Source organism: Topomyia yanbarensis, chromosome 2, assembly GCF_030247195.1.
Source record: "Topomyia yanbarensis strain Yona2022 chromosome 2, ASM3024719v1, whole genome shotgun sequence".
Lineage (NCBI taxonomy): Eukaryota > Metazoa > Arthropoda > Insecta > Diptera > Culicidae > Topomyia > Topomyia yanbarensis.
In genome coordinates this window covers 176,393,358-176,414,939 of record NC_080671.1, presented here as the reverse complement: position 1 = coordinate 176,414,939, position 21,582 = coordinate 176,393,358, and the positions used below count along the sequence as shown (strand labels likewise).

The 21,582-nt window shown below is 39.4% G+C and overlaps 2 protein-coding genes across 9 annotated transcripts in view; both read left to right on the top strand.

Moving 5' to 3' along the window:
- LOC131682207 (brain tumor protein) overlaps positions 1–16,380 on the top strand; it is a 30,641-nt gene extending 14,261 nt beyond the window's left edge. For all 7 annotated transcript variants that reach the window (XM_058963530.1, XM_058963528.1, XM_058963529.1 and 4 more), the window contains exons 3-4: positions 13,118–13,702; positions 15,361–16,380. The gene's annotated coding sequence lies outside the window, so the exon portion shown is untranslated. The remainder of the gene's footprint in view (positions 1–13,117; positions 13,703–15,360) is intronic.
- LOC131682206 (protein disks lost) overlaps positions 1–21,582 on the top strand; it is a 763,875-nt gene that overhangs the window by 344,460 nt on the left and 397,833 nt on the right. The gene's annotated exons all lie outside the window — the stretch shown is intronic.

The window sequence follows — 21,582 nt, the reverse complement described above, 5'->3', positions numbered from 1 at the left end:
AAAAAGCCGTCATCCAAAAGATGCGAAGATCCACAGATCTAAAATCTGCAAGAAAAAAATCAATTTCATGATTCAAAGATCATTTCCTAAACATTCCGAAATTTGAAGAGAGCATTTTGAACCCGGACCAAGTGCTTTAATATCAACCCACGAAAAAGTGCCTTTAGACCACTTGAGGTAACACCAAATTTTCTTATTTTTCTAGGAACAAAAACTTACATATTATTACAGGGGTGCGTTTCGACTTCGAAATATAGCATGGTAAAAAATTACAGCAAAACTACCACAAATTTTTAACTAGCTTGCCAGTTTAACCAGCGTAAATGCATTCTTGGATCCTGGAGAATTTATTTTCAATTTTGTCATCTTATTTCTTATTTAAGGAATCATTTAATCTGTTTGAGAGTACTCTTCCGTCCGTTAAAGTTGAAAAGTGCGCAGAAATTCAAATCTCTACAAACACAAAGAAAAAGTTAACAAAGAGAGGCTCTTATTTGCACATAGGACTTTTTAAATTAGTTTGCTAGCAAACTTGATTTCCAAAGAAGGCTTGGATATTTCTAACTTATCTTTGCCGAAGATGTTAAAATTCTGGGATGTAACCGTAATTTTGTCTGGATAGAATATATCTCTGGCAAAGTCTTTAGTGATAGTAGTTGTGCGGCTTATTTCGAGATTTGCATTTCCACAAAATTTTGTTCAAATTTAAGACAATTCAGACAATTGGCTAGAATTTTTTCTACGCTTACTTTAAATCGTTCTTAAAACACTTTCCAAACCTGACAAAAACAAAACAAATGAGTACCGGAAAAAAATCTCGTCCACCCGACAACAGTCCAGACTCAGTCCGACTTGGCCGAAGTCGGCAACCGTGTGTGTATGTGTGTGTGGCGCGCCTCAGCTGTCGACAGCTGATGGCGTATTTCAAGCTGCGGCACGTTCCGAACACTGTGATTGTGCCTGCAGCACAGCCTACTACAGCTTGTATACTGAATTCAATTCGCATCGAGTCCGGAAATTTTTTTTTCTGCTGCTTTCCGTGTCGACGCCGCCACCCCGCTGTGGCCGGCCTCAGCCTCAGATCATTGCGTTCTGTTTTCTTGGAATTCGCGCGGAAATTTGGGCACCTGCCAAATCACCAAGCAGGCGATTTTTAGCCAAATCAGGAACAATAACAGGGCCGCTGCCGGCCGTCTGCATCGACGTGCTCATCTGGTGGTTAGTTGAGAAGCACGAACTATACTTTGTTGGGCCAAGTCTGGTAGATCTAGGTGAAACTTTACTTGTTTGGAAAAAACTGTAATAGTTTAATTGCTTTTTTCATTACCGATTCGTACTAGAATCCACGGGTAATGCCTCGTGCGTGCTGAGTTTTAGACTGCCCCCCCCCTTAATAAAAAAAATTAAAAACGAACTTTAATCCATACAGTGCAACGATTCCACATATTGTTTGGATGATACCCTGATCAGGTCGTTAGGCTTTTAAATCATACGATGTTTATTAGGGCCTCCTTTTACAGTCAATTTGTTTCCTGCAAAAATGACGTAAATTATGAGCTTTATATGTTTTGTCAGCGCCTTGCGAAATTTAGATTGTGACATTTATTACTAACGACTTTTCACGCTTTCCATGAGTCCCATCAGTTTTAGTTCCAATTTCAGCAATTTTCAAGGCTATACTTGGCGCCCTAAAATTACGACGCGAATTTTAATTTTCCACGTAGCAAATTTAATTAACACTTACACAACCGGCAGTCCCCAACCCAACCCCAGCAGCCATCGCTTCCCCGGCCACAACGCAACAGACTGGTTCCGTCCGATTGACGGAATGCTGCTACTGGCGGGCGACGACGACGACGGTTGAACTTGGCTGCTATGCGCTATAAAGACTTTTCAGTTTCCAGCTTCAGCTGTAATTGCACTGGGAAGAAGGAGGAGCGAGCGAATGTTTAGCACAATGCTTCTACCGCCCGAAGCCGGATCCTAAACTTTTTGCCCGGAAAAGGGTTTCATTTATTAACTGGATAAAAGTTGGTTGTGGCCTCAGAACGCGTTGGTTTTGTGCCACCTCTGCAGGTAGAACTCTGTGAGGGTAATGAATTTTGAAAGTTATAAAAAGTGTTGTAAGGAACTTATCGAGGCTTGGTTGGCGGCTGGCTGGGAAAAGTGCGGGACGCGAGCATCGTTAAAGTGGTTTGCGGATTGGTTTGGTGGCACTGGGAAAGAGACTGCAAGTGCAAAATTGACTGTGTGATTCAAGGATTTTAATTCTTTAACTTGTGCTGAGTAGACAATTTGTTGTTTCAATTCATAGCTCAAAGTCAACTAGTTTTTAGTAAAACTTTGTGTTTTGTTCAACGTCAACTAATTTGTCGTTGCTAAATTCCGAGTGATGTTTAATAATACTTGACACAAAATCGCATTTGCATTCTCAGGCAAGCCGCTGAAGAGTTTGGCAGCCAAAATCCACGACGGCACACAAATGGTCACTGCTCAGCCAAACGATTCCATCAATCTGGCCAAACCTCACACGGAACACGTCACACACAGGAAGCGAAAGAAGATACGAGCAACGCATATATTTAGCGACGATTGCGACAGAATGTCATCAATTACGTGACCGCTTCTTTCCCATTCCCGATTTACGGTCCCCCCCCCCACCGCTCCTTCACAAGCAGCAGCCACCAACCAGGCACATTTTCAAAGCCGACACACCGACTCGTCGACAAGAAGCTCCAGATGATGATAATTCATGACCGTGCATTGCCGCCGACCCGAGCATTACTTACTCAATTTGCCAGGATGGAGCGGAGGCCCTCGGTTCTTAAAAAAAGTAGAGACCGTAATTAGAATCTGGGCTACTACTAAGTACGGAACCGTCATTGGCCCGGGCTCGGTCCAGTACCGCAGAACTGACAAAGATTGATTAATGTGGCTCGCTCTCTTTATGTAGCTACTGCTGCCGTTGTTGTTGATTCTACTTGTCCCGTTAGCTGGGCTGTTCAAATAAAAATCTAAATGTCAAATTAAATCGATTTGCCCTCCCCTTGGTCGTTTCCCGCTCGGAAGTGGTGTCCGCGAGGGACACTAATGACCGAATCTGAAATTGTTGATGAAATTTTTCCGTTGACACTAATTTCATTCACTGTGTGTAAAAGGGACAATAACCCCAGAAGGGCTAGAACACTTTCTTGTTTGGTCTAGTTGTTTTTTTGTTTCGGCAAGACCCGTGCATTGGCGTTAGGGAAAATATGACTGAAGCACGATAGCGGACAGATAAGTGCTACTTTTTTCCCTCGATTCGACTGTCGGTCGACTTGCCAGAGCAGCGGTAGTGTAAATATTGACAAAATATCTACGTTGACAGTGGTGCTTGGTTGACGCATTTTAACGCTCCAACGCCCCAGGTGTTTTTGGTGGTACCGGTCGATGGATAACGAATGGCCCCGAGGTACCAGTAACGCGATCGTCAATTGAGCTGTTAGGCCGCGGCCACCAGAGCAGGTGCACGTTGCTTTGTCCCATTAGACAGTCAGGGGGTCGATTGTACCGCTTACCGTGACGCTTCCAAGCGGTTGGTAGCTTCTAATGTGTACAACTATGACGACGTTGGGACAGATGGTTTTCAAGCTAATGGATTTTCTGGTCGAAGAGGTGACAAAGGCATCTACTTACGAGTGGCGCATTGGCTGAATGAGACGCCGTGTCGCGTCACATGTGACTGTTTTTTTTTTGCTCATACAATCATTGAACATCTGACGAGATTGTTTGTCGCTTCGTTGACTGGTGAATGTCAGCGATAATTTGCTGGCGAGTGAGGACTTCATTATCTGTTGCTTTGAGTGCTTCGATGACCTGATTGGAGGCCGTGTACAGTTGGGCTAAGCTGTAGGTCAAAAGATGTCAGTAGGCTACCTAGGTGTGGCGGTAATTGTGGTTGTGAAAATGTCGCTTGTTATTGTATTTTATTGCTACGAAATGTTAAGCTAAAATAATTTTAGCGGAAGCATTTGAAAAATCTTGATGGGATTTGAAAAAGGTCGTGGAAATGTTTTTTTTTAGTTAAGTTTATGCAAATAATAGCCCTTATGATGAAAGTTAGGCATATTTTGTCACTCCTACAAATTGCTTGCCGAATTAGATATTTTTTGCAAAATTTTAACATTTGCTATTTGCGAACTTGTTCTGGAGCTTAGAAAAGAAGAAGTTAGAGAAGAGTTAAAGCAATACTTTGTTCTTCGAAACAGACGTAAGTCCGCCTTGATGTCCATAATAACACAAAATTTTACAGAAAGCCTTTCAGTATAAGGCTCCCTTGTGCGTGTTTTAGAAACGGCATTTTACTTGTCGTTTCGATTCGGTGGCTTTTGGACTGTAGATGCAATGTAATGCAGGGCATTTTAAAATGTTCTGAATAAAACAGAAGTGATCATCATTTTTGGCACAACTTGAATCGATAAGTTCGTCAAACCTTAGTTTAAAGGTTTAACGAAGATTTAGTTCGGATTCCATTTTGTGCAATAATGATTTAAAAAAATAAAATTTTCTAAGTAGAGTACGGCGTCAAGAGTGGGGTCAAGTAGGTAAGTTTTCTTTGGCGAGCTCGCGCGATGGTATTTTTGCACTGATTTTACCAAACAAGCACTCGTTGGCAAGGTTATACATCTAGCAACGTTTTGGCAATAATGGTTTTATGCCTGGCTAAATATTTTTCCATCCAATAAGGCGAAGGTACTTTTCTTTCGATGTTTTTAAAGTCTTGGGGCGCGATAGGTCATATTCGAGGTTAAATTAAACAATGTACATGCCTACAAAATCACCGGCTCAACTTTTATATGAAGAGTATTAATACTGCAGATTATTTAAAAATTAAATTGAATTCATTCAGGTAAGAAAATGAAATCATGAAACAGCGAAAGGAAATGCTGAAAAAAATATGTTGTGTCGACAGCTGCGTCGTCGTCAGAGTGTGGAATTGAAGTTGTTCATTGCGGCTCATTCCGGCGGCGCTAATTAACAAGCTGTGAGACGATCAGCAGTGACCTATAGTGCCCTCGAACGGCTGTCATATCGTGCCCCCAAGCGTATATTACAATTTAATGTCCGTTTTTTTTGAAAAACAAAAATATCTAAAAACCAATACAAAACTCGTGTTCAGCATTATTTTCTACGTAAGAAAAAACTCACTTAACATTTTTTACATTGATTAAATGTACGGTACAGAGGACGAAAGACAACGCGTTTTCACCGAACAACACGCGAAAACATAAATAACGCCGTAACTAACAGCTGATTTACAGTAACAGTCGTCAACGATGTTCTTTGCCGTGTATCTAATTCACACAAGATGAGCGACCTCTGCAATGACATAGCAAAGATAATGCACTATACGTATTGTACCCTTATATCTATTTGATCCCAGTCTACTCTACTCTTACGATGGAAATCAAGCAATCGATAGCAGAAGCTTAACGAAAAAAGTTGTTTGTTAAGTCTCACGACCTCGTCCGATTTTTTAGAGAACAATCAAACGACATCTATCGGGGCACGCCGGAAGATTCCATGAGACGTATTTTGATGCGTAGAAATACTTCTATTTTTTTTTCGAAATTGAAGTCATACCACATAGTTTGAGATACTGACAACGTAAGGACATCAGTCGAAAACCGTGTCGAGTAGCTGGATACAACGCTTCATAGAGTGCGCCATCACATAGATCTTTAGACCATCAGCATAAACGATCTTGTATCTCAAGGCCGGTGAATTTGTCACGTCATGGAAAAATGTGACAAACAGTAGTGGGTCTAAATTGTTTCCCTGTGGCACACCGGATGGGCTAGGAAAAACGTGACAGATGCTTGCATCAATTTTAATATATATTATGGCACCAAGCTATTTGAAATTCGCAGTCGATAGTTTGCTGAGGTTACAATTTTCTTGAAAAACAGTGATCTCTTATGCCGGATTTGTTCTTTGAAAATTGGTGGCTTCCCAAGTAGCATTTGTAGTTTTATAGCCCACTACAAGTGCAATCTAAGTTTTAAGAAATGCTTCAAGGGTATCACAAAACCTTAATTGTTACTAGGGTTGGTAGTTGGGCAAACTTTCAAAATTCTGAAGTAAACGTTGGCCATGGGGAAATATATTAACAAATTCTTAGATGTCTGAAAATAGTTTTCGGCATAGAATTAATTCTGCGACGAGAGGGAACTCTATCTTAATTTTACATGTCATCTACTGTCATTGTTACGTATATTGAAAATTAAGTCCAGAATTAGGCTTAATATGCGAAATCGAATCTCAAATAAAAACATACAGATGCCTAGTTTACAAAAAAATCCTGGATTGATCCTTTGTGATCACTAGCAACATAATCCGAAAATCTCGATTTTTTCTAGTTTTAAACAATTCAAAAAATAGGTACAGAACACAAAATTTTGATTTTCGTTGGTACCTTCCTGTAAAATTATTGAGTAAAAGAAAAATTTGATTTCATTAGTAAAGTGTCATTTATCCCGGTTGTCGGCCACTTTGTTACCCGATTATGGACCGCCCTTGAAAATCGTTACATATGACGTTTATCTCACCGAATATGGTCATATTTGTTGCATTTAATCCAAAATTAACAAAAACAAGTTTATCACATGTAACGCATGTAAGCTGCCTCTGCATTTAATAAGGACTGTATCGAAAATTAGTTACAAACATATTTCTTCGATTCATAAAACAAATTTAACATTGAGAATTAGGAATATTTTTGTTATACATTTTAAATTTTATACTTTAATATGAGTAACAGTTTCAAGCAGAAAAAAAATTTAACAAATTGATCCCTTTCATGAAGTGATGCCATCGCATTTTTGGACGCAGCATTTCAATATTTTTTTTAAAGACAGCGCCGGTGGTTGAATGGTAAGCGTGACCGCCACTCATTCCAGTTGGTCTGAGTTCAATCCCAGCCAAGGTCGTTAAGATTTTTCTGAGGTGAAATAATCTGTGGTCACGTCTTCCTTCGGAAGGGAGGCAAAGCCGTTGGTCCCCGGTATATGAGTTGATGGATCGATATCTAGTTCAGATAGATGAATAATATCTCTGGCGTCGGTAAAGAAGAAGAACAATCTAACTTCTATATTTACTAACAATTATCCTCCTCCCGTCATATTTTTGGAGTGCGCAGTAGTATATACGGCCTCTAGCAAAAGCAATTATCGGACTAAAATTTCTTCCCTTTCCTTCCGCGATCTACGTTCGGGCCTAGCCGGCACCGGTATTGATCAATAAACCCTTTGGGATTACCAGGAGTTGCACATTGAAAGATGTTTCGCTACTCTCAGACATAATTATCTACTGATTCTCTGTGCAACTTCAGCTAGTCCAGATCGATGACATAGTAGCAGCCAGGGGTGGTTGCACAAGGTCAAGCAGCATTCCATTATTTTTTTTAACTCTGTCACGATCTTAGCTAATTTACCTTCCTTCTCGAAGATACGCTTCACAATAGCCCACCCAGTATCGTTCAATAGGACGAAGCTGTGGACAATTTGACGGATTGATATCTGTCTCATAAAACTATTTTTTATTCTCATGTTGCAATTTTATAGTGGTTTTTGTATAATGTGCTGATGCCAAATTAGGTCAAACAATAGTGGAATATTGTGCTTCTTTTATGGCGTTTGCCAGCAACACAAGAACTTGTTGTACTAAGTTTTCTACCTGGATCAACTTCTTGATGTCAGTAACATCCTCACCAATAACCTTCGTATAAGTTTACGGCTCTGGAATCGTCCTGAAATCCTCATTCACCTAAGTTTCACCATGCACATTTAGTATTTCAATCTTAACTGTCCACTGTATGTTGAAGGAGAACAACGTAATTTAACATAAACGTAAGCGAGCACTAAAAGATACAGCGAAGCAACTTGAACATATACCAATTTGCTGCCATACACGTCACTGTAAACACTTCGCGAATGGAAAATTCATCATTTTGAATGATGAAATGTACTATACATCATTAATTGAGTGGAAACACTGACAACATTGAACCAACACCGGACGATGTTAAAAATGCCGGCAAAATGAAATTCAAGCCGAAGATGTTGGTGTGGACAGCCATTTCTGAGAACGGTGTTTCGGCACAGATATCAGAAAATGCTTGACGAAGTCTAAGGAACTCAACGGAAAAAATCACAAATGTTATTTGTCTTTTATTTGAATCAAAGTTTGTGTAATTTCTTTTCCAATTAAGATTCAAATCATTTAATTTTTGTTCAAGAAACTATGCTTTTTGTGCAACATATGCATATATAGAAACATTTTGCCTTCGAAATTTTCATTTGAATATGTTGTTACTCTCATTCAAATCGTTTACTGAAAGAGTTTTCTTTCGCTTTTTTTCTGAAAATAGCTAGGTTATAGTGGCGTTTATTATACTTTCATGCCGAAATGTGGATTTTTGGCTTCGATTTCGCTGATAAAATCGACTTTTGCAGCTTAATAAAATTCGTAGTATCTGGAACAATCGAATTGATCTCAATTAGAAATTAAAGTAAGTATTTAAAAATTTGACTGTTTGATTTTGTGGAATCACGTAATCAGAACTCAAGATATAATCTGCTACTTAGGAACAATATCTAAACTCGTAATTTACTTGGAAATTTCAGGGCTGTTTTTTCGCTCCTGAGATATTTTTAAGAATTCATTGAGTCTGCATTTTTGAATCTAATTTCAAGTTCCGATATTGCTAACATACCCGTGCATTAGGTTATCAATACTTTGTATTTCCCTTCGATGGTCCTCACGGGTAATGAAGCCGTGTGGTTTCCTCCTGGTCCTTTCTTCAAAATCATCCAGTGCAGTACTCTGGGTCACTCTTTCGAGTTTGAACCGCTCATATGGTAGTCGGCCTTTGCCAGTATTGCTCTTCTTCCTCCCATTCTTCTTCTGGGCAGCCGATGGATCAAGAGCCCTTGTCGTTGTATTTATTATATTTATTACGCATATTAAACATGTCGTTTGCAATTCGGCATTTAACCCAATTATGGAACGTGTCTGAAAGGGAGAGTGGAGATGTCAACTTGTCATTAACATTCCGCAGCGAATTTTCATATTCATTTGGGATATCTTATATATTGTTTGTACGCTTGCTTTGTACTGCAAACTTTGGAAATAATCATTTAAGTGTTGATAAGAAGCAATACTGCCAATGGCCGGCTGTTCGGAGTTCAAATTACACGTTTCGAATTATCGAAAATTGATCAAATTGCTAAGATCATATCATTACCTCTATTATATTCCACGCGGCTTTATCCTGTTATGTAATGCCCCGCGGAATAATATTTTTTAAAATGACTTCGGCATTCATATTTCTACTATCAACTAAGCTAAGGTTGATGGTCGTCACGGGTAATGAAAACATAAATCTAGATTCCTACCAAACATACGTATTCTTATATCCAAAATTTAAATTGGTATCAACACACTGTCCAGAGTTCAAGTTAATTCTGTCGAAATTTACTCTCGATAAACAATTATCGAGAGTCTAATTATTTTACATATAACAGTATATATTTATTCGAATCAATCAGTAAACTGTTTTGACTTAAGTAAACACAAAACTTCTAGGACACAAAATTATATTCTCAGTCGCATCGTTTGCTTGATATTAATCCTGATTTAAAACTTACCCACTATCTAATCTGTGGTACGTAAGGAAGTGTCATTGAGTCGGGGCCTTCCGTTAAGTACGTACCACCTCTTTTCTAATATCCCAAGTTACGGTAAAGAAGTCCGTGGCCTGTAATGGTTGCTATCGGGCCAAGTTCTCGTTTGGACGGGGACAATTTTTATTCACAAATATTGTTCCTGAGCGTTATCAGTCTGCAATCTACGAAGTATACTGAGCTTACTCAATGCAACGCATTTCGAAACTTGTATAATTTACTTAGAAGTACGTTCATGCGAAATTGGGTGTGTTTTTCTCAAAAAATCTTTTCTTTAATATCTGCCAATGGATGTTCATTGATGGTGGGTTATGGTTTTCTCGCACCAATGTAAGCTTTACGATGTAATGTAGAGACTTGATCTTATTCTGGAAATGTTGATTTTCTTTAACGGTTTGTGAATCCTCGGCACCAGGGTACCCCTATTTTCGACCAAACCGATTTGTCTGCATGATAAAATTATTACCCTCTAAACTAATGCTCTAAATTCTTCAACTCGAATGTTCTTATGGGCCAATCAGGGAAGATCTACAAAGGTTGGAGCTCAAAGTTTACTTAGAAAAAAAAAGGATTTGAAAAGAAAGGGTTTTTTAAAAGACTAGTGTAATTTAAACTAAAATAGAAAAGATAATCCCACTTTGTATTTAATAATAAAATCTAATATTAACTTCACTTTCAAAACAAATACTAGTATTTCGACTACGAGTTGTAGTCTTCTTCAGAGTTTTCCTACTAGTCTAAAGGACATCTATCTTGAGTGTGACATTGCACTAAGACGTATCTACCTGTGCGGCATATGGCAACATAGCCTGTGACTGTGTGACCTTTTCTTTTCACTGAGCTCAGAAGTTCCGCAGGAAAGTCATCTTGAACCATTTCTATTTCTGCTTTATCTTAAAGATTCCAACTTTTCATTGAAATGCTTTAAGTGTGATTTCGTCAATATTCATTGCCTAAAAGCACTATATTGTGCCCGATTAGATTCGTCGCCAGTATTAGTTCAGAAGCGTTCCACAATTCTCTATCCTGCTAATAACAATCCCGGTGTTAGTTTATAAGCGTTAAAATTGATGAGGAGGTTTTATGCTTGCTAGAGAACGAGATCGTTTGAATCTCAGCTCTAGCTGGCTTTTTCCTGTACCGAAGGGATAAAGAAACTTGTTTGTAATTGTGCCAGCAACCAACAATACACAGAGAAATATTCTTTTCCAAATTTTGATTTTCAACTCTATGTGATCAGAATGGGGTTTCAATGGCTTCGTTCGCAATTTCTTCTATAACTCTTACGTTTATATTTTTACAAAATCTTGTATTGAAAATTAAAATATATCCATTCCTTCTCGAAGGTCTTAAAATCGGAACGTCTTGAAAAGAATCAGGGTCAGTTGTCCGTTATGGCTTCCCGGTTCACCAAGGAGATCCTATAGAAAGAAAGTGCAACTCGCAGTGCATAAGTCTTTCCGTATGTTGTTAGTCTGAGTGAGTTTGTCATATCCTCGATCTCATCCAGGTCATTGGAAGGAGCAGTTGTTAAAAAGTACCCGTAATATTATGTTTCGCCAGATACCTGCCCTACGTTGTGTTCTCTAGGTTCGGTTTTAATCGGGCGTAGAGGCCGACTAGTTTTATTGACAATAAATTTAAGGAATCACTCCTGGGAAACAAAACACTTATTTCGACGATCAATACATTTATTCACATTAAGCCCTGGTAACGGGTAAAACATTCAACTAAGCCCTAGACGGGTGACTCTCTACTAAGCCCAAGAAGGGCTGAAGACCAACCGCCTAGAGCGGTGGTTAGACTACGATATGTAACGATATGTAACGATATTTGTTGAAGCGTTCAACTGATCAAGATGTATTTGTGCAACATTTTGTCGAAGTAAAGAGTTGCTTCTATCACCTCTTCTTTCTACGATTTTATCAGTGTGATTGCCTGCGTTGAATATAGACATATTTCTTGAGCGTTTTTTCAAAACGTCATATCTGCAATGAGTTACTCTCTTTGTTTACTTTCTCTTCTGTTAATAATTCGGTCACTTTAACATTTATCCCTCAACTCTTTGCATAATATGCTAGTTAAAACCACTGTCTTTCGATCTGTACTATAAAATAAGTGAAAAGTGTTATAGTGACACCGTAAAAATCGAAAGAGAAAGTAAACAAAGAGAGTAACTCATTGCAGATATTACGTTTTGAAAAAACGTTCAAGATTTTTGCTTGTTTGATGTTTAATCAATTTCAGAATCTTCCTATCTATGTTGTTTCAAGTGATTGAATAGATATTTGCATCACTATCGATTATGGTAGAGAGCAGTAAAAGAAGTAACAAACTTGTGTCGCACTCAACTGTATTCCTACTGCACTGTTAACCTTAAATTGAGCATTTTTTTCAAACCAGAAGTCTTACAAACTGGATTTATGAAAATCTGTCGCCAACGTTGCCGTTGAGAACAGTAAAGGAAGTAAATTGCTCGATCTTTTCGAAAATTATAATACGAGAAATGCAAGAAAGTTACTGGAAAAACTATTGACGCAAACTTCTTTTTGACAAAACTAAATATTTTGTGTTGTTCTTACATCTAGTTATTCATTAACATTGAGATATATGTGTTGAAAGTCGCTATTTTGAGTCCATTGGTGCAAATCCCTTGCTATATCATTAGTTTCTTTGCGAATAAATCTATAAAAACAAATCCGTTACCAGATGAAAAAAATATTTCCAGATTTATATTCCATTTTGATGTACTCGAATAATGTTATGTCATAAAGTCGTATCTCGCAGAAAAACTGCCTTCTTCTTTGTTGATTCTCTTCGGAGAATTATTTCTCGTTTTGGGTTAATATCTGTGACAGCAAATAGTCCAGCAAATCCTTCCGGTGCTATCAAATATTAAATATTAAGTAAAAATTTTCCTTCCAGCGGATTCCATCTCTCAGAGCCACCTCACATTTAAAAAAAAATCGCCAACACCAACCGGTTCCTACCAACCTCCCCAAGTCTTGCTCGATTTAACGTCCAAATTTCAGCGGCAGATGGTGCAAAGCATTTAACTCCGGGGTCGTCCGTCGCCATGTCTGTGACTTTTAATTTATGTCCCGCTACGTACCCAATCTTCGTTCGATGCTATCAAACGGGTTTTTTCCTTTTCTTTTTCCGCCCGTTCTGGTTGTCACTCCGCCAAAATTCTAATTCCCTTTCGAAAATAGAGATGACTAAGTCGATCGAAAAAAGTGACGTGGTGAATCATGCATCCATTCAGCCGGTAGCTAGCCGCCGTGAGCAGCAAACGACAGGGGTACAGAAAGCAGGATCCGATGAAACCTAACCTAACCTCATTTCGCTAGAATTTTATTAATTCCAGAAACATCACATTTTAAATTCAATTCTAGATCTCCAGCGAAGCAAGCGAGCGGCCATCGCACACACAGGCCAGGAGAGACAAAGAAAGACCGAGAAAGAGAATGAGTGAGATGGAGAGTGGTCCAGAAATGGCCAAGAACCAAGACGATGAACCCGAGAATGTATCTACAGCGCGCGAGAGAGAGAGAGAGAGAGAGAGAGAGAGAGAGAGAGAAACCGGAAGAACGAGAAATGCGGCCGCTCTTGTCAACGACGGACGACGGTTTATTTGTTGGGCCTGCCGGCAAGCTGCAAACGGCGCGGGGTTCGACAGTGGGTTGCGCATATGTAGAATACTGTGTGTGTGACACGCTTTCGCCGCGAAGAGCAGTAAGAAAAAAAGTAGAAGCGAGAGAAAGAAAAAATGTGTGTTATCAATCTGGAAGCCAGCTGTTTACTACGGGCTGTTTTGGCGGCGGGTGATGTCAAGTTCGTTGGCGGAAGTGCATGCGGGGAGCCATCGGTAGCAGAGAAGCGAACCAGAATCAGCGTGGAGCACACATACACAGAGAGAGATAGAGAGAGAAACAGCAACCATAAGACGTCGGGCCGGCCGCCGCGCGGAATGAAGTCAAGTAAGAACTTTTTAGCACTCTCTGATAAGAGTTTGACGATGGGAAAACATTGCATTTCTCGCGTCAAACGAGAAACTAAACAAAAAACAAAACTACGAGAGATTATGACAATGTAGTAGAGGAAGGAAAAAAACACACACTGCTTTTTATACATATTAAAAACTACTTTATTCGAGGTGATGAGAAGATCGGGAAGCTTGAACAGATAGCTATTTGAATGCTGTTTGTTGGGTTCCTCCGATGCAGAGCAGCATGATTATCCCTTTTTATTAAATTAATGACTTATTATTAGCTATTGATTAATGCAAATCGATTCGACTTTCTTACGACTGAACAATTGTTATTGCAAGTGGATATAAAACATAGTACGAAAGATTGATTATTAAGTGTAGGCACTCTTTGGACAGCCCCTGAATATATCCTAGTCAGGACCGTCCGGTTGTATATGTTTATACATACTTATTTACTACGATACCGAACAAGGAAAGGAACTGCAGCGTGTTTTATTATCAGGGTATATGTTCTTTCCCAACCTAAGATACACACACACATTCATTCATTAAGGTTACAAGCGAATGGGATATATATACATACACACTCGAACGCGTTAGTTAAGTTAACGACTGTTTGATTTTTTGTGAGACTAGTGTTTTTGTTCAAATCAGTTCTCAGTGCTTCTTTTTTAAATGCGCTAACTCATAAGACTCGGGAAATGTTCACTGTCAACCGTGCCAACGAATCTCCACTGCCTTCACTAAAACACAGACACACCCACAATTTAACAATGGTTCGATGAGGTGCGTTATAAATGAAAATTACCACCACAGACGGGGGACAATTTCCATTGGTAACGAACCTCACAGATGAAAGCAAAAAAAAACTGGCAACCCTGGCAGTTGTTGCGGCACCGGTCATTCCTGGCACGATTCACAACCGACATTTTTCAACTTGAATATATTTAATAAACAGAGAAAAAAAACTTGAATCTATCTAAGTCGTCGCCGCCGATGGGCAGTGGTTTCTGCCCGCGAACGCGAAAGTAATCATGTTTCTATTACTTTACGTTGAAGTATATCTCTAGCTCGATAAGGGTAACGCGTAAGAAGCAAACGAAGAAAATGAAAAATAATCTATTACTTAATCGGTGGAAATTTCCGAAATTGGAGCAAAGATTGGTAGGTCCGCAAAAAGCAACTGAAATTAGGCATTTAATATATATATACATATATTTAAAAGAAAATATTTAGATAAATTGTTGAACTGTTTTGTAGCGTTTTACGATAACCCAAAATTTAACTGCTATGAGGATGAACAAAAAGGCAAACAGACAAGTAAACAATAGGCACACGGAGCGTACATGCGCAGGGCGACAAACGATGCGTCAAAATGTAACATAAATTAACACCCAAAAACCCCTAAGGTCCCCGTTTCGGATCCTCGAATGATTTAAAAACAACATCCCGGCCCCCATCCGTTCACATGTCATTTTTCAAGCTTCAAACACTTTTCTACTTAGGAGCTCAATGCTATGTTAGTTAGTTAGTTAGGTAGTTTTTTATTCAATTCAATTATCAGTAATTTATTCTAATCATTGCTTTTTTCGTTTCGTTTTTTTTATATGTGTGTGTGCGTTTTTCCTATGTATTTATTTCGTTTAGCTGTGTTAGCTTTCGCCTCCACGGAACAGAAAAAAAATTGGCATCGGAACAGAATTAAATACACAAAACGAACGTGAGGAAATCAGCGGTCGTTACGGCAGTTACACTCCTCAGAAGAAAACAGTTTTCCAAACTATCGCAAACTATCTTATCTGTGTTCATAAACTTAACAAACAAACAAACAAAAAAAGCAAAGAAGAGCTTGTCTGCGAGTGCCGATCCGCTGCCAGGCCGCGCAGATCTAAAAGGGACTGAGTGAAAAACGAGAACGAAAGGAGTTTGTTTTCATTAATTTTACAGTGCAGTATTACTGATTTTTTGTTTTGTTTTTTGCTCGTTTACACACGTTTACGTAAGGCCAAGGAGCGATCCTTAAATTGTATTGTAAAGCTATTATTTTTTTTTATTCAATTGGTTTTTACCCTTATATACATTGTCGTAGTTGCGTGCTCTAACTGTTTATCCGCCTAAAGGAAACAAAACACTATCTGTAGAAAGTATCTCGTTAATGTGTAAGACTCCCGGACAACTATGTCATATTTGTGTGTGTGTTTTTTTTTGCTAACTACTCACTTTTACCTTAGCGGATAGTCGTCTCTTTTTAGTTATCTCATTTTTTAATTGTATTTTTATATATAAACTATTATTATTTTTGATATATTATTATTGCATTTAGAAAACGACACATTTTTAAATTAATATTATACACCTTTGTTGGTTATGTTGATTTTTGTTTTGTTAAATTATTACACGTAAGTTTTTGAGTTTAACGAGTTTTGACAAAACCTATACTTGTAGTAGAGTAGCTCTGCGAGGACACTCGAAATGCAGAAAATGTATATTTTTTAAAGCAACGAAATTTGAGCAATCTGTACCCTGTAAGATCACTTTTTGAAAATGAGGAGGAAAATTATGTAGGCAAGCATTTAAGCAGAGTGTGTTGTAACGCGTTCGTTTTTCTCCCATTTTGTAGCAAGCAAAAACAACTTAAAGACACTGAGAAACAAACAAACAAACAAACAAATGAAAAGAGAACAGGACCAGAGAACAAAAGAAATCGTTGTGAATCGCTCGAACTTGTTTTTGCTGTAAAATCGAACTGCCAAACACAGTTGGGAAGGGATCACAAAGAGTTCTTTTTGACACACATAACAATTGTTTTAATTTTTATAGAAATAAACTAGAAAGTTACTTACTTTTTTGATTATTTTTAAATTATATGATATACGATGATTTATTAACAAAACGATTGAAAAAAACACAAAAATAAAAGAATGAGTTGTTTAGATAAATTTAAACAATCTTTTTTAATTGAACAAAAATACAAAAGCTGGTTTTATTTTAACACCAAGGCAAACATCCACAGCTTACTAACTCAAATTTCCTTACTCTAAAAAATATTTAAAAAAAACGCTACTAACACAAACTTACTAACACTCAAAAGCTCAAATCTGGAGAAAATTAAGAATGGGACGTAAGTAACAATGAGAAACTCTCTTAGGGATATTTCTCTTCTGTTCATTACTCCGTCGTCTCAACATTTACTGCTCAACTCTTTGTATAATATTCTAGTAAAAACTACAGATACTTTATATAACAGACTTGCGGAGAGAAAAACAGTAAAACTAGCAACCATGAATGTAAACTGGCATCACGGAAGCTCCCATAAGCTTTGCATGGGCTTCCTCTTGCACTTCCCCTCTCAAAATCCTAATGCTCGTTTGGCTGCACTTTTTGACACATCGCTAGTCGGTGTATAAAGTGTCTGTAGTAAAAACCGTTGGCTTTCGATATGTACTGGAAAATTAGTGCAAAGTGTTATAGTGGCGTCGTAATAATCGAAAGAGAAAGTAAACAAAGAGAGGCTCTCAATGTTACTTACGTCCTATTCTAAATTTTCACCAGAAGTGATGATTCCGGAAAAGATTGCCATCTTTCTCGGCATCATCGATCCCGTACCCCTTCTATTGTGTACATTCGCATCTCGGTACTAACCTAAAGTAAGGACAGCCGTGTCCGATAATCACTTCCCCCACTCTGTTCGATCATCGTCTTATTCCGCTTGCTGCTGCTGATGCTGTCGCTGTGTTCGTACGTTCGAATTTCGCTCAGCTGTCACAATAGTGTGCGCGATTGGCTTTACCTTTATCGGCGTGGACTGCTGTTTGTTACCGGTTGTCAGTTGGTCGACTGTGTTGAAAATCATTGAATAAACATGAAGCAGATGCTATACCAAATTTGTCGTTGTTGTTGAAGGTCACCACCGCTTGGACGGGTCCGGGTGTTGCTTCGTGTTGATTCTATTGTATTGGCTATAACTGACCATTCCTGTGATATATTATCGTCTCACGGTCACCATCGGAGGAACGTCGCCCGCGATTTCGTTAGCAGTCTGAAATTGGCTTGCCGAGTCGGCCGGAGTCAAATTTCGTATTCATTTGGTCAAGAACTGACTCAAATGACGGAGAAAAGTTGGTCACTCTCAAACTGAATCAGCTGATTTTTTTTGCCTCCGCCGCTTGAAGTGTGAACCGTCATTTAAAGTGCAAATCTTGGATGTTTTATACTTGAGTAGCCGCCGGTTGATTACGAGTTGCCGGCTGGGAACTGAAGGCGCAATTTCGACGTTTACATTCTGGTACATATGGTAAGAAGCAAAGCGAGGGGGGCGAGAAAGAGAAGAGGTAAGTGAGAAAAATCAAATTTCAATCGTTATGCAGTTTTGAAGTGAGAGTTGGGCCACACGGCAAGACACGCGCGTGGGGGAAAGAACATCGAGGCACCCCTCGTTAAGTGTTTCATTTCGCGGAAACCACGCGCACTTTTGCTGAACCAAACAACATCGGTGCTAGCAGTGTAAGCACTGCTTGACGTTTATCGTGACAGCCGAGCTAGTACGATGGTGGGTAATGTTAATCCTGCCTCGTAGCCCGTCGTTTGTACCTAGTATAGTACTGTCTAGGAATGGAATGGTATCGCAATCGCATCGTGCACTTTCGGATTTGGAGTATAGATGTGCAGTGGCCGGGCGTGTGCTACTGTCGGTACTACCGAGTGAACGTGCGATCTGCTAAGAATAATCCAAGCTCTCCAGAAAAGGGGTAGGTGGGAACCGCGAAGTTGGGATGGGGCTAAGAGGTTTCACAAATAGTGCCAAGATTTGCTCCGGATTTGAGGGAAGCGCGTGATCAAGGCGTGCTTACTGTGAGTGTGTCTGGAATGATGCGTGCTTTGCTCACAGTTTAGTGCTTCCACAGCGTACTTAGTGTTTTGCAACTGAAGGAAAGTGGCTTCGGTGACAGGGACGTAACCAGGCTACTTTTAATATCAATATGCGTTTTTAGCTCATCTAAGTACGAGATAATTTAATAATTTGTTGTGAGAAACTCCGAGAATTTGTAAGAGTTTTAAATAATTCCAAGAAACAAACTTCAAACAATTATCAACATCCTCTTCCGAGACTGTTGACTTTCAATCGAGTGAATCCCCGTTACCGCCCTTCCCCACAAGCCCGTGTACATGCAAATCACCAAACAGCACACTAAGTATTTGCGAGACAGCACTTCCTCGCGGTTCTGGGAAGTTTCAGCGACGCACAACAGCGGAAATATAAACGTCAGTTGCTTGTTTTAATTAGTTGTGAGTAGCCTGAATTAGTAGGGCGAACCGAACGCGCTCCGTTTCTGCTGCGGGATGTCTTTCGTCGTCTTGTGCTTGCTGGTTCCATGCGTTGACTTATCCGCACCCCGCACAGTGTGTGAAGTGCGATTGCGGTGCGCTGCTACGACGAACGTATCAGCGATTAAAAATGGGACGGCTGCTTCCTCGTTGCGTTTTGTTCGGTGGGGGTAAAGTCGAGCAATAATTAAAGTGAGAATTATTGCATCAACATTGCGTCGAGACGGGAGGGAATTGGTTCGATCACCTTCTAATAAAATGGTTGTGCCTGTAACCAAAATATCGGTATAAAATCAAACATTTGCCATAGAATCAGTGTTGCTAGTTTTCGTGGATCCATAAAAAATCTGCAAAAAATGATTTGAAAATTTCTTTGTTCTGTTATCTTTCCTACGTTGTTCTTAGTACAAATTTCGAAACAAAATCTAGGATGTCAGTAATGTTTGGAGCGTATTATTATTATTTAGTCGGTTTGCCACTGAGATGCACAATTCGTCAGACGTGGACAACAGGATAAGAGAAGGAATAACGTCGCTAAATGTATTACCGTGAAGACCCTATTTTATCGGGCTCCGATTTTATTAGCCTCCTATGGAAATATGTTTAATGGACTCTAGCAGACGAATCAAGTAAAAGTCGAATAAATTCATTCTTGACCATATTTTTCTAATCGTAAAAATCCAAAAAATGCAAAAATTAAAAAATGCATTTTTTTTAAATTTTACATTCTGCTGAAAAGAGATTTGTACTAAATAATCAGAAGGGTTATGGGACAATGTCTAGGGACTAAGAAAGATTGTTGAATAGTTAGGTTTGTTCTAGAAACGCCTTTGTTTGGCGACACGTTTATAGATTTCTCCAATAGTTACGGTGCTCGAACAAAGCGCAGGACCGTATTGTTCCCTTTTCCCACTTTGTTGAAATTGGCAGCACGGGCTCAGGGCCAACGAAGTCAATCGCTAAACCTGCCCTGGCCAATTCGTCAGCCTATTCATTTCCTGTAATACCGGAATCTCCGGGCACCCAGACAAGATAGATAGTGTTGACAATGCTTAGTTCTTCGATTTAGGTTCCGCACGCGGTCATTAGCTTGGACCGTGATTCGTCTGAGCTAAGGGCCTTGATTGCAGCCTGACTATCGGAACAGAAGTTTATAACTTTGCCGGACAAACTCAGTTGAAGGGCCGATTTTACCCCACACATAATAGCAAAGATTTCTGCTTGGAATACAGTACAGTATCCACCTAGTGAGTGAGATTGTTCCAATCTCATTTCACGACAGTAGAAACCAGCACTAGCACGCCCCTTCATCAGAGAACCGTCAGTGTAGCAGATCACTTGCGTTTGTTCTTGTTCTTACATATAACCAGACAACCACTCCTCTCGGGAGGGAACCTTCTCACATGGAAGGTCCTGTAAGGAAAACTACATGTGAGTGTAATATCGCTGGGAGCGATCTTCAACATGGTTACTGTTCCAAAGCCCAGTAACCTGCAGTCTGTATGCACATGATAGTGCTTCTTGTTTAAGATGTATGTGTAATGGTTTGATATTTAGAAGTGCCTAAAGAGTTGTGGTGAAAGCACCAGTCATAATCATGAACGTTATTCATCGCAGATGGTTTAGCTTTGACTGGACTGTCATCACCTCTCTCCACTGCCACCACACAAGGCATCCGTATGACAGTATTGGACGTACAATTGTCGCGTAAATCTAATAGATGTATTTAGGTTTGAGACCTCAGGTCTTTCCAAAAGTTCGTCTGCACTGCACGAAGGCTTTCTTGACTCTGAACTCAATGTAAGCAGGCCAATTCAGTTTGGAATCCAATATAACTCCAACGTATTCGACTTGATCTGCACACAGTAGCTCGGAATCAAAGAACTGCAAGGGAAGAACCCCGATTGTTATTCGCTTCTTCCTGAAAAGAATCGTTGTAGTTTTGCTTGGGTTAACTGATAATTTTACCTGTCGACACTACTGTTCGACTGCTCCTAATGCTTGTTGCATTAAGTCAAAGATTGTTACGATGCAAAATCCAGGAATTAGCATTTGGTAATCGTCAGCAAACCCGTTAGGTTGGAAATCCAAGCTCATTGAGTTTCTTCAACAAACCGTCGGCAACCAAGTTCCATAACAAAGGTGACAGAACGCCACCCTGAGGACAACCGCAAATACTTAACTTCCGTATCTCAGCCTGTCGCAGTGACGAGCAAAGAATGCGGTTACTGAGCATTGCGTTTATCCAGCCCGAGATACATGCAGATATCCCATGACCGCGCGTCGCTTCCAGAATAGACTGGAAGGACACATTGTCAAAAACACCTTCAATATCTAGGAATACACCCAAGCTAGATTGATTGAGCGAGGTAAAATCACAGCTTCATGCATTCATTGCCCAACTGATAAACACTATATTGACAGGCAGCTCGTATTTCTCGAATCCGAATTCAACAATCTTTGTACTATACTGTATATCCGTTTAAATTAGGGGTTACTTCATTTGTACGTTTAGAGATTTTAAAAATTTATTAAACAAAAAAC